Consider the following 11054-nt stretch of genomic DNA (forward strand, 5'->3'; position numbering starts at 1 on the left):
ATTTGGGTAGGGTGCATATTTGGGTAGGGGTGCATATTTGGGTAGGGTGCATATTTGGGTAGGGGTGCTTATTTGGGTAGGGTGCATATTTGGGTACGGTGCATATTTGGGTAGGGTGCATATTTGGGTAGGGTGTATATTTGGGTAGGGGTTGTATATTTGGGTAGAGGTGCATATTTGGGTCAGGGTGCATATTTGGGTCAGGGTTGTATATTTGGGTAAGGGATGTATATTTGGGTAGGGGCATATATTTGGGCAGGGGCGTATATTTGGGCAGGGGGTGCATATTTGGGTACGGTGCATATTTGGGTAGGGTGCATATTTGGGTAGGGGTGCATATTTGGGTAGGGGTGCATATTTGGGTAGGGGGTGTATAGTTGGGTAGGGGTTGCATATTTGGGTAGGGGTTGCATTTTTGGGTAGGGTGTATATTTGAGTAGAGGTGTATATTTGGGTAGGGGTGTATATTTGGGTAGGGATGCATATTTGGTTAGGGGTGTATATTTGGGTAGGGTGTATATTTGGGTAGGGGTGCGTATTTGGTTAGGGGTGCATATTTGGGTACGGGTGCATATTTGGGTAGGGGTGTGTATATTTGGGTAGGGTGTATATTTGGGTAGGGTGTATATTTGGGTAGGGGTGCATATTTGGGTAGGTGTGTATATTTGGTTAGGGGTGTATATTTGGGTACGGGTGCATATTTGGCTTTCTCTGGTGGCTCTTGTGAAAGGAATATAAATCTTGGGACCCCACAGTCACTGAGTCAAGGGAAGTCAAGCTGGGAAACCCACCTCCCATTTTATTCCTAAATCAGACAGTTACAAAGATTAAAAAGCTACCTAATCCCACACACCTTGCCCACAGGAAACTCCTTGTGGACAGAGGACAGACAGAACTCAGTGACCACTCTACTCACCTGAGACAAATGCGTATGTGATTGCCTCATCTGCCTCGTCTGCCTCCTCTGTCCTACTGTTCCACTGAGCCAGACTAAGGCACATGAGAGCATCTGTCTACTCCCCTCTCACCTATAAACAGTGTATTCAGTGAAGGACTCATCAGAGACTCAAAAGAATGCAACCATTTGTCTCCACCTACCTGTGACCTGGAAGCCTCCTCCTCTGCTTCAAGTCACCCTTTCTGGATCAAACCAATGTGCATCTTACGTATAATGACTGATGTCTCATGTCTCCCTAAAATGTATAAAACCAGTCAGGCGTGGTGGCTCACTGTAATCCCAGCACTTTGGGAGGCCGAGGTGGGTGGATCATTTGAGGTCAGGAGTTTGAGATCAGCCTGAACGACATGGCGAAACCCCACCTCTACTAAAAATACAAAAATTAGCCAGGCCTGGTACCTGTAATCCCAGCTACTTGGGAGACTGAGGCAGAAGAATCGCTTGAACCCAGGAGGAGGTTGCAGTGAGCCGAGATTACACCATCGCATTCCAGCGGGCAACAGAGGGAGACTCCATCTCAAAAAAAAAAAAGTATAAAACCAAGCTGTTGGCCAGGTGCGGTGGCTCACGCCTGTAATCCCAGCACTTTGGGAAGCTGAGGTGGGTGGATCACGACGTCAGGAGATTGAGACCATCCTGGCCAATATGGTGAAACCCTGTCTCTACTAAAAATACAAAAAATTAGCCAGGCATGGTGGTGGATGCCTGTAATCCCAGCTACTCAGGAGGCTGAAGCAGGAGAATCACTTGAACCTGGGAGGCGGAGGTTGCAGTGAGCCAAGATCGCACCACTGCACTCCAGCCTGGGTGAGAGAGCGAGACTCCATCTCAAAAACAAACAAACAAAAAAAAAAAAAAACAAGCTATGCCCTAACCACCTTGGGCACATGTCACCAGGGCCTTCTGAGGCTGTCACAGGTGCGTCCCCAACCTTGGCAAAATCAACTTTCTAAATTGATTGAGATCTGTCTCAGATACTTTTGAGTTCTGACCTGTCTCAGGTACTTTTGGAAGCAGGGAGAGAAAGTGGGGAAGCTGGCAGTTATTGGCTGAGCCCTGCTGGATCCGGGCTCTTGCTGAAGAGGTTGAGGGTCAGAGTTCTGTGGTTATACATACCCATTGTCTGGTAATGTGTTCAGTCTCTCAATATTTTTCTAGAGCACTATCCATTTCATCTTACCATTCTAATTTATTGGCATAAAGTTGTCTGTGGTATTCTCTCTCTCTTTTTTTTTCAGACAGAGTCTCGCTGTGTCACCTTGGCTGGAGTGCAGTGGTGCAATCTCGGCTCACTGCCAGCTCTGCCTCCCAGGTTCACGCCATTCTCCTGCCTCAGCCTCCTGAGTAGCTGGGAGTACAGGCGCCCGCCACCTCACCCGGCTAATATTTTGTATTTTTAGTACAGACGGGGTTTCACCATGTGAGCCAGGATGGTCTCGATCTCCTGACCTTATGATCCACCTGCCTTGGTCTCCCAAAGTGCTGGGATTACAGGTGTCAGCCACCGCGCCTGGCCTGTTTGTTTGTTTTTGAGACAGAGTTTCACTCTTGTCACCCAGGCTGGAGTGCAGTGGGGCGATCTCAGCTCACTGCAACCTCTGACTCCCAGGTTCAAGCAATTCTCCTGCCTCAGCCTCCCGAGTAGCTAGGATTACAAGTACCTGCCACCACATCTGGCTAATTTTTCTATTTTTAGTAGAGATAGGGTTTTGCCATGTTGGCCAAGCTGGTCTCGATCTCCTGACCTCGTGATCCACCCGTCTCAGCCTCCCAAAGTGCTGGGATTATAAGCGTGAGCCACCGCTCCCAGCCAGGTCTGCTCTCCCTTTTGCTTTCCCAGCTTGGAGTTAAGTGATGCAAGGGGGTCTGTGCAAGAGTTTGGCTTCTGGGTGTGGGAGGCCCCACTCCCGGTGGGGCAGTGATCCAGCACCGTGTCTACACTTGCTGCATTAATCTTGGGTAAACATCATTGTGGCCCAGACAGGGAGGGGCAGACCAGTGATGGTGTGACTGGACAGCGGTCCTGATCCAGACCCCAAGAGAGGGTTCTTAGACCTTGAACAAGAAAGAGTTCAGGGAGAGTCCATACAGTAAACTAAAAACAAGTTTACTAAGGACTGTAAAGGAATAAGGCCGGGCGCGGTAGCTCACGCCTGTAATACCAGCACTTTGGTAGGCCGAGGCCGGCAGATTGTCTGAGGTCAGGAGTTCAAGACCAGACCAGTCTGGCCGACATGGTGAAACCCTGCCTCTACTGAAAATACAAAAAATTAGCCAGACGTGGTGGCAGGTACCTGTAATCCCAGCTACTCAGGAGGCTGAGGCAGGGGAATTTCTTGAACCAGGCAGATGAAGGTTTCAGTGAGACGAGATCATGCCACTGCACTCCAGCTTGGGCAACAGAGTGAGACTCCCACTCAAAAACAAAATAAGGCCGGGCGCGATGGCTCATGCCTGTAATCCCAGCACTTTGGGAGGCGGAGGCGGGTGGATCACCAGGTCAGGAGATCGAGACCATCCTGTCTAACATGATGAAACCCCATCTCTACTAAAAATACAAAAAATTAGCCAGGCGTGGTGGTGGCGCCTGTAGTCCCAGCTACTCGGGAGGCTGAGGCAGGAGAATGGCATGAACCTGGGAGGCAGAGCTTGCAGTGAGCCGAGATTGTGCCACCGTACTCCAGCCTGGGCGACAGAGTAAGACTCCGTCACAAACAAACAAACAAAAAATGCCGGGTACGGTGACTCATGCCTATAATCCCAGCACTTTGTGAGGCGGAGGTAGGCAGATCACCTGAGGTTAGGAGTTCGAGACCAGCCTAGCCAACATGGCAAAACCTCGTCTCTACTAAAAGTATAAACATTCACCCTGGCAGGCATCTGTAATCCCAGCTACTCGGGAGGCTGAGGCAGAAGAATCACTTGAACCCAGGTGGTAGAGGTTGCAGTGAGCCAAGATCAGGTCACTGCACTCCAGCCTGGGTGACAGTGTGAGCCTCTGTCCCCGCCAAAAGCAAAGGAAAAAAAGAAAAAAGAGCAGACATCCAAGAATCAACAAACCCAGGAGCAAAACCAACACCACAAAACAGGCACACACAATACACCCAGGAAGGAACACTTGGGCCCAAAGCCAGCAGAGCAAACAAGAGACGATACCAGGAACAGTAGCATGAACCCGGTCTCCAGAGAGGCGGCAGCATGTCCCAGCCAATACACACCAAAGATCGGCTCTTTCTTCTTCTCCTCATTGTCTTCCTGTCGTCGGCTTCGGCCTGAGGCTGACTTGCCTCATGGTCACAAGATGGCTGCCAGCAGCCTCCAAGGCCATTTGCTGTGTGGTTCACACGTGACAGGAGCAGAGCTTCCACCGGTAGGGCCGGGACTGTCCTCCTTGCCCAACCGACAGCTGGCAAAGAAGCTTCCATCCCAGAAGCTACAATAAACATCTTCTTACATATCATTGGCCCAGTTTGGGTGACAGGCCCATGCCTAAACCAATCACTGTGGGCCATGCCGACTGGTTTAAACCAACCCCATTCATGCTGGGAGCTGGGGTCAGGCCCTGGTGTCCCTGAGGCCCAAGGACTGGGGTGGGGTGGTGACTGCTCCAACAAAATAGCAGGCATTTTACTAAGGGGTGGGGGACAGGATGTCAAATGGCCTTAAACATCATATGACTATTTATTTTAATATTTTATTTATTATGTATTTATTTTTGAGACAGAGTTTAGCTCTGTAGCCCAGGCTGGAATACAGTGGCGCAATCTTGGCTCACTGCAGTCTCTGCCTCCTGGGTTCAGGTGATTCTCCTGTCTCAGCCTCCCGAGTAGCTGGGACTACAGGTGCGCATCACCACGCCCAGCTAATTTTTGATTTTTAGTAGAGATGGGGTTTCACCATGTTGGCCAGGTTGGTCTTGAACTCCCGACCTCAAGTGATCCACCTGCTTCGGCTCCCCAGAGTGCTGGGATTACAGGCGTGAGCCACTGCGTCCGGCCTGAATCGCCACATGAGTATTTATGCACACCCAAAACAAAATGACTGAGAAAGGCAGAGCGCAAGGCAGCACGTACGGTGATATTAACATCAGACAAAATAGAAGTGAAGACAACGATGATCACATAGGACCTAGAAAGAATATTCCATCACTGAAAAAAAGAATGGTCTGCCTTATGTAACTGTGTGACCATCAGAAGTGTGTCCACAGAGCCTCAATTGCATCGGGGCTCCCAGGGCACCTCCCCTCATGTCTTGCCATCAGAACTGGGTCACATGGAGGCTGGGCGCGGTGACCCATGCCTGTAATCCCAGCACTTTGGGAGGCTGAGGTGGGCAGATAATTTGAGGCCAGGAGTTCAAGACCAGCCTGGCCAACATGGTGAAATGCCATCTCTACTAAAACTACAAAATTAGCCGGGCATGGTGGCGCATGCGTGTAATCCCAGCTACTTGGGAGACTGAGGCGGGAGAATCACTTGAACCAGGAGGTGGAGGTTGCAGTGAGTCAAGATGATGCCACTGCACTCCAGCCTGGGTGGCAGGAGCAAAACTCCATCTCAAGAAAAAAAAAAAAAAAAGAACTGGGTCACATGGTTTGCCACCACTCACCCACCTCTCTCCTGTCTGGGCAGACTGGTGGGCTCTGTGCCACTAAGATATTTACCTGAGACTAAAGCAGCAAGCGTAGACACAGGGCTGGATCATGTCAGGAAGGACTGAGGTACACACAAGTTTGGACAGATCCAGAAACACAGGGAGAGACCTTCACATTCAATCTCAGAATTTACAAGGTTGGCTCAACACAACCAAACAAGGACATATAAAATTTAAACATTACGGCTGAGCCCAGTGGCTCATGCCTGTCATCCCAGCACTCTGGGAGGCCAAGGCAGGCAGATCACCTGAGGTCAGGAGTTCGAGACCAGCCTGGCCAACATGGTGAAACCCTGTCTCTACTAAAATACAAAATTAGCCAGGCGTGGTGGTGGGTGCCTGTAATCACAGCTACTCGGGAGGCTGAGGCAGGAGAATCACTTGAACCTGGGAGGCGGAGGTTGTAGTGAGCCTAGACTGAGCCATTGCACTCCAGCCTGGGCAACAAGAGCGAAAACTTGTCTCAAAAAAAAAAAAAAAAAAAAGATTTGCACATTACAATTAGCATGCCTAATCAAAAAGTCATGAATACCTAAATTAAACTGTGTAACCGAGAGGCAACATGTGTTCTTTTCAGACGTTCACACAGCGGTTCACAAAAGTAGCAGTTACGAGACTGCAATAAAAATCTCCATAACTTCAGAAAACTAGCTGGGCTGTGGCTCATGCTGTCCCAGGGCTATGGGAGGCCAAGGCCAGAGGATCGCTTGAGCCTAGACGTTCCAGCTGCGGGGAGCTATTATTGTGCCATCTCACTCCAGCCTGGGTGACAAAGTGAGATCCCATCTCAAAAAAAATTATTATTATAATTTTTTGTTGTTGTTTTTGAGACGGAGTTTCGCTCTTGTTCCCTAGGCTGGAGTGCAGTAGCGCGATCTTGGCTCACTGTAACCTCTGCCTCCTGAGTTCAAGTGATTCTCCTGCCTCAGCCTCCCAAGTAGCTGGGATTACAGGCACACACCACCACACCCAGCTAATTTTGTATTTTTAGTAGAGACGAGGTTTCTCCATGTTGGTCAGATTGGTCTCGAACTTCTGATCTCAGGTGATCCACCTGAATCAGCCTCCCAAAGTGCCGGGATTACAGGAGTGAGTCACTGCTCCAGCCACACACACAAAAAAGTTTTAAGGTATGAGGTTCAGGCCGGGTGCAGTGGCTCACACCTGTAATCCCAGCACTTTGGGAGGCCAAGGTGGGCAGATCACCTGAGGTCAGGAGTTCGAGACCAGCCTGGCCAACATGGCAAAACCCTGTCTCTACTAAAAATACAAAAATTAGCTGGGCGTGGTGGCATGTGCCTATAATCCCAGCTACCCAGGAGGCTGAGGCAAGAGAATTGCTTGAACCCAGGAGGGAGAGGTTGCAGTGAGCCAAGATCGCACCACTGCACTCCAGCCTGGGCAACAAGAGCGAAACTTCGTCTCAAAAAAAAAAAAAGGAAAATATGGAGAGTCAAGTGATTGGTGATAAGGCAGATGCCCAAGCCATGGTGGGGAGCAGAGCCAGCATTCCAGAAGCTTTCAGAAACCACTGGTGCCTCCTCCCAGTTACAGGTTTCCCAACCCACACCCTCTGACTTTATGGGGATTGTTCCCCCCCCCCTTTTTTTTTTTGAGACGGAGTCTAGCTCTGTCGTCCAGGCTGGAGTGCAGTGGCAGGATCTCAGCTCACTGCAAGCTCCGCCTCCCGGGTTTAGCCATTCTCCTGCCTCAGCCTCTGGAGTAGCTGGGACTACAGGCGCCCGCCACCTCGCCCGGCTAGTTTTTTGTATTTTAGTAGAGACGGGGTTTCACCGTGTTAGCCAGGATGGTCTCGATCTCCTGACCTCGTGATCCGCCCGTCTCGGCCTCCCAAAGTGCTGGGATGACAGGCTTGAGCCACCGCGCCCAGCCCCCTTTTTTGTTTTACCACCTCAGTATGTGTCCTAAATGCTACATTTTCTTTTCTTTTCTTTTTTTTCTGGAGACGGAGTCTCACACTGTCACCCAGGCTAAACTGCAGTGGTGCGATCTTGGCTCACTGCAACCTCTGCCTCCCGGGTTCAAGCGATTCTCCCGCCTCAGCCTTAGCTGGGATTACAGGTGCCCACTACCACACCCAGCTAATTTTTTGTGTTTTTAGTAGAGACAAGGTTTCACCACATTGGTCAGGCTGGTCTCGAACTCCTAACCTCAGAATTCGCCCACTTCAGGCTCCCAAAATGATGGGATTACAGGTGTGAGCCACTGCGCCCGGCCCTACATTTTCACTGTGCTTCTTTGTTTATTGAGACAGTCTCACTCTGCTGCCCAGGCTGGAGTGCAGTGGTGCCATCTCAGCTCACTGCAGCCTCCACTTCCTGGACTCAAATGATCCTCCCACCTCAGCTTCCCAAACAGCTGAGACCACAGGCATGTGCTTCCATGCCCGGCTAATTTTTAAAAAATTTTTGTAGAGATGGAGTCTCACTAACTTGCCCAGGCTAGTCTTCAACTACTGGGCTCAAGCGATCTCTCCACCTTAGACTCCTGGCTAGCTGGGATTACATGCACGCACCACTACGCCCATCTCCATTTGTGCCCAAGTTTTTTTTTTTTTTTTTTTTTTTTTTTTTTTTGAGGCCGAGTCTCACTCTGTCGCCCAGGCTGGAGTACAGTGGCCGGATCTCAGCTCACTGCAAGCTCCGCCTCCCGGGTTCACGCCATTCTCCTGTCTCAGCCTCCCGAGTAGCTGGGACTACAGGCACCCGCCACCTTGCCCGGCTAGTTTTTTTGTATTTTTTAGTAGAGACAGTGTTTCACCGTGTTAGCCAGGATGGTCTCAATCTCCTGACCTCGTGATCCGCCCATCTTGGCCTCCCAAAGTGCTGGGATTACAGGCTTGAGCCACCGCGCCCAGCCTAAGTTTCTAGAAATATATTTTCTTTCCTCTTTGTACGTACAGAGGCATGGAATTACTGGGTTAGATGGCAACTCTATGTTCAACGCTTTGAAGAACTGCCAGATTCCTTTCCACAGCGGCCGCACCACCTTCCATTCCCAGCAGCGCTGGATGGTTCCAATTTCTCCACAGCCTCACTAACACTTGCCAGTGTCTGTCCTTTTGATTTTAGCCTAGTGGATGCTGTGGCATCTCATGGTGGTTTTGATTTGCATTCCCTTAATAACTGATAATGCTGAATGGTTTTTCATGTGTTTATTAGCCATTTGTATACCTTCGTTCCCATCTTGTGTCAATAACAAAATTCTTTTTTGTAAGAGTTTTCTTATATATTCTAGACCATAGTCCCTTATCTGATATGATTTACAGAGATTTCCTCCCATTATGCAGGCTGTCTCCCTCTTTCCTGATAGTGTCCTTTATTATTATTTTTTTTTTTGAGACTGTTTTGCTCTTGTTGCCCAGGGCTGGAGTGCAGTGGTGCAATCTTGGTTCACTGCAACCTCTGCCTTGCGGGTTCAAGTGATTCTCCTGCCTCAGCCTCCCAAGTAGCTGGGACTGGTGTGCTCCACCATGCTTGGGCAATTTTTTGCTATTTTTAGTAGAGACGGGGGTTCACCATGTTGGCCAGGCTGGTCTCAAACTCCCGACCTTAGATGATCCACCTGCCTCGGACTCCCAAAGTGTTGGGATTACAGGCGTGAGCCCCTGCACTGGGAGAAGAGACTTTTCTTTCCCCACTGAATTGTCTTGGCATCCTTGTTGAAATTTCTTGACAATAAAGGATTATTGTGTAACTTTCTGTAAACTATGAAGTCACTTAAAAAAAAATGCATGGAGGCCGGGTGCGGTGGCTCACGCCTGTAATCCCAGCACTTTTTGGGAGGCTGAGGGGGGCGGATAACTTGAGGTCAGGAGCTTGAGACCAGCCTGGCCAACATGGTGAAACTTTGTCTCTACTAACAATACAAACAGGAGCCAGGCTTGGTGGTGTGCACCTGTAGAACCAGCTAGTCATGAGGCTGAGAAATGAAAATCACTTGAAGCCAGTAGGTGGAGGTTGCAGTGAGCCGAGACCTCACCACTGCACTCCAGCCTGGCTGACAGAGCAAAACTCCATCCAGAAGGAGGAAAGAAAGAAAGAAAAAAAAAAAGCATAGAGGTGACTGCTGACTCAGCAGGTGACTGCTGAAATGCTGACTTAGCAGGGTCCAGATCTGTCCCTGGCGCCCAAGTGTGAAACTGACTGGCTTCTGACTTTCGGACCAGGTAGTCTGCAGGGCCTATGGGGTAAGGGCTGTGAAACCCCAGGAATGACATTCCCTATGACCTACCCCTACCCTGGGCCTGTACCCTGGCCCTGGGGAGCTGGGGCTTCTGTGGAGGGTGGGTAGAGAGCCCTGCCCACTGGCCTCCTCTCCCACCCCACCCTCTGCACCCTGCCCTGCGGTGGTCCACTGCCAGGCTTGGCCCTGCCAAACCAGACTGGGAACTTTCATCCCTGACTGGCACTGTTCCAGTGGGGCTGACTGCAGGGAAGGGCTGCGGGTGATGCCAGCCTCCGGGGTGACCCTGGTATGAGGGCCACTTCCTCCAGTGCTCCCATCAAAGCAGCTCTGAGAATGTGGTCCCTGCATCTGCAGTTTTTGGGATTTGCTGGCCAGAGCTGCCTTTTTGAACCACCTGGTTTCTTAGGAAGCAGCAGCCTTCCCCCTGAACCTACCCACCCCCTGCCTGGCTGTGAATTTCCAACCTGGGCACTGGGTACCATGTACAAACCTCAGACCTCCCGCTGATCTCCAGTTCAAACAAAACCAGCTCTTCACAAAATGCACATGGCGGTCAGAGAAATTTGAGCACTGAATGGATATTTGAGGATATCAAAGTTTTTTCTTTTTTTTCTGAGACAGGGTCTTGCTCTGTTGTCCAGGCTGGAGTGCAGTGGCACAATCATGGCTGACTGTGGCCTAAATCTCCTGGGCTCAAGTAATCCTCCCACCTCAGCCTCCCAAGTAGCTGGGACTACAGGTGTGTGCCATGACACCCAGCTAAATTTTAAATTTTCTGTACAGATGGGGGTCTCACCATATTGTCCAAGCTAGTCTGGAATTCCTGGGCTCGAGAGATCTTGCCTCAGCCTCCCACAGTGCTCGGATTACAAGTATGAGAGACCACACCCGGCCCACCGTTACATTCTTTTTTTGAAACGGGGTCTCATTCTGTCACCCAGGTTGGAGTGCAGTGCTGCGATCACAGTTCACTGCAGCCTTGAACCTGCAGGCTTAAGCGATCCCACCTCAGCCTTCCAAGTAGCTGGGACTACAGGCTATTTGCACCACTGCACTCCAGCCTGAGCAACACAGTAAGACCCTGTCTTTAAAAAAAAAAAAAAAGGCCGGGCGCGGTGGCTCAAGCCTGTAATCCCAGCACTTTGAGAGGCCGAGATGGGCGGATCACGAGGTCAGGAGATCGAGATCATCGGGGCTAATATGGTAAAACCCCGCCTCTACTAAAAAATACAAA

The sequence above is a fragment of the Rhinopithecus bieti genome, unplaced genomic scaffold, assembly GCF_001698545.2.
Source record: "Rhinopithecus bieti isolate Rb0 unplaced genomic scaffold, ASM169854v2 scaffold_9899, whole genome shotgun sequence".
Lineage (NCBI taxonomy): Eukaryota > Metazoa > Chordata > Mammalia > Primates > Cercopithecidae > Rhinopithecus > Rhinopithecus bieti.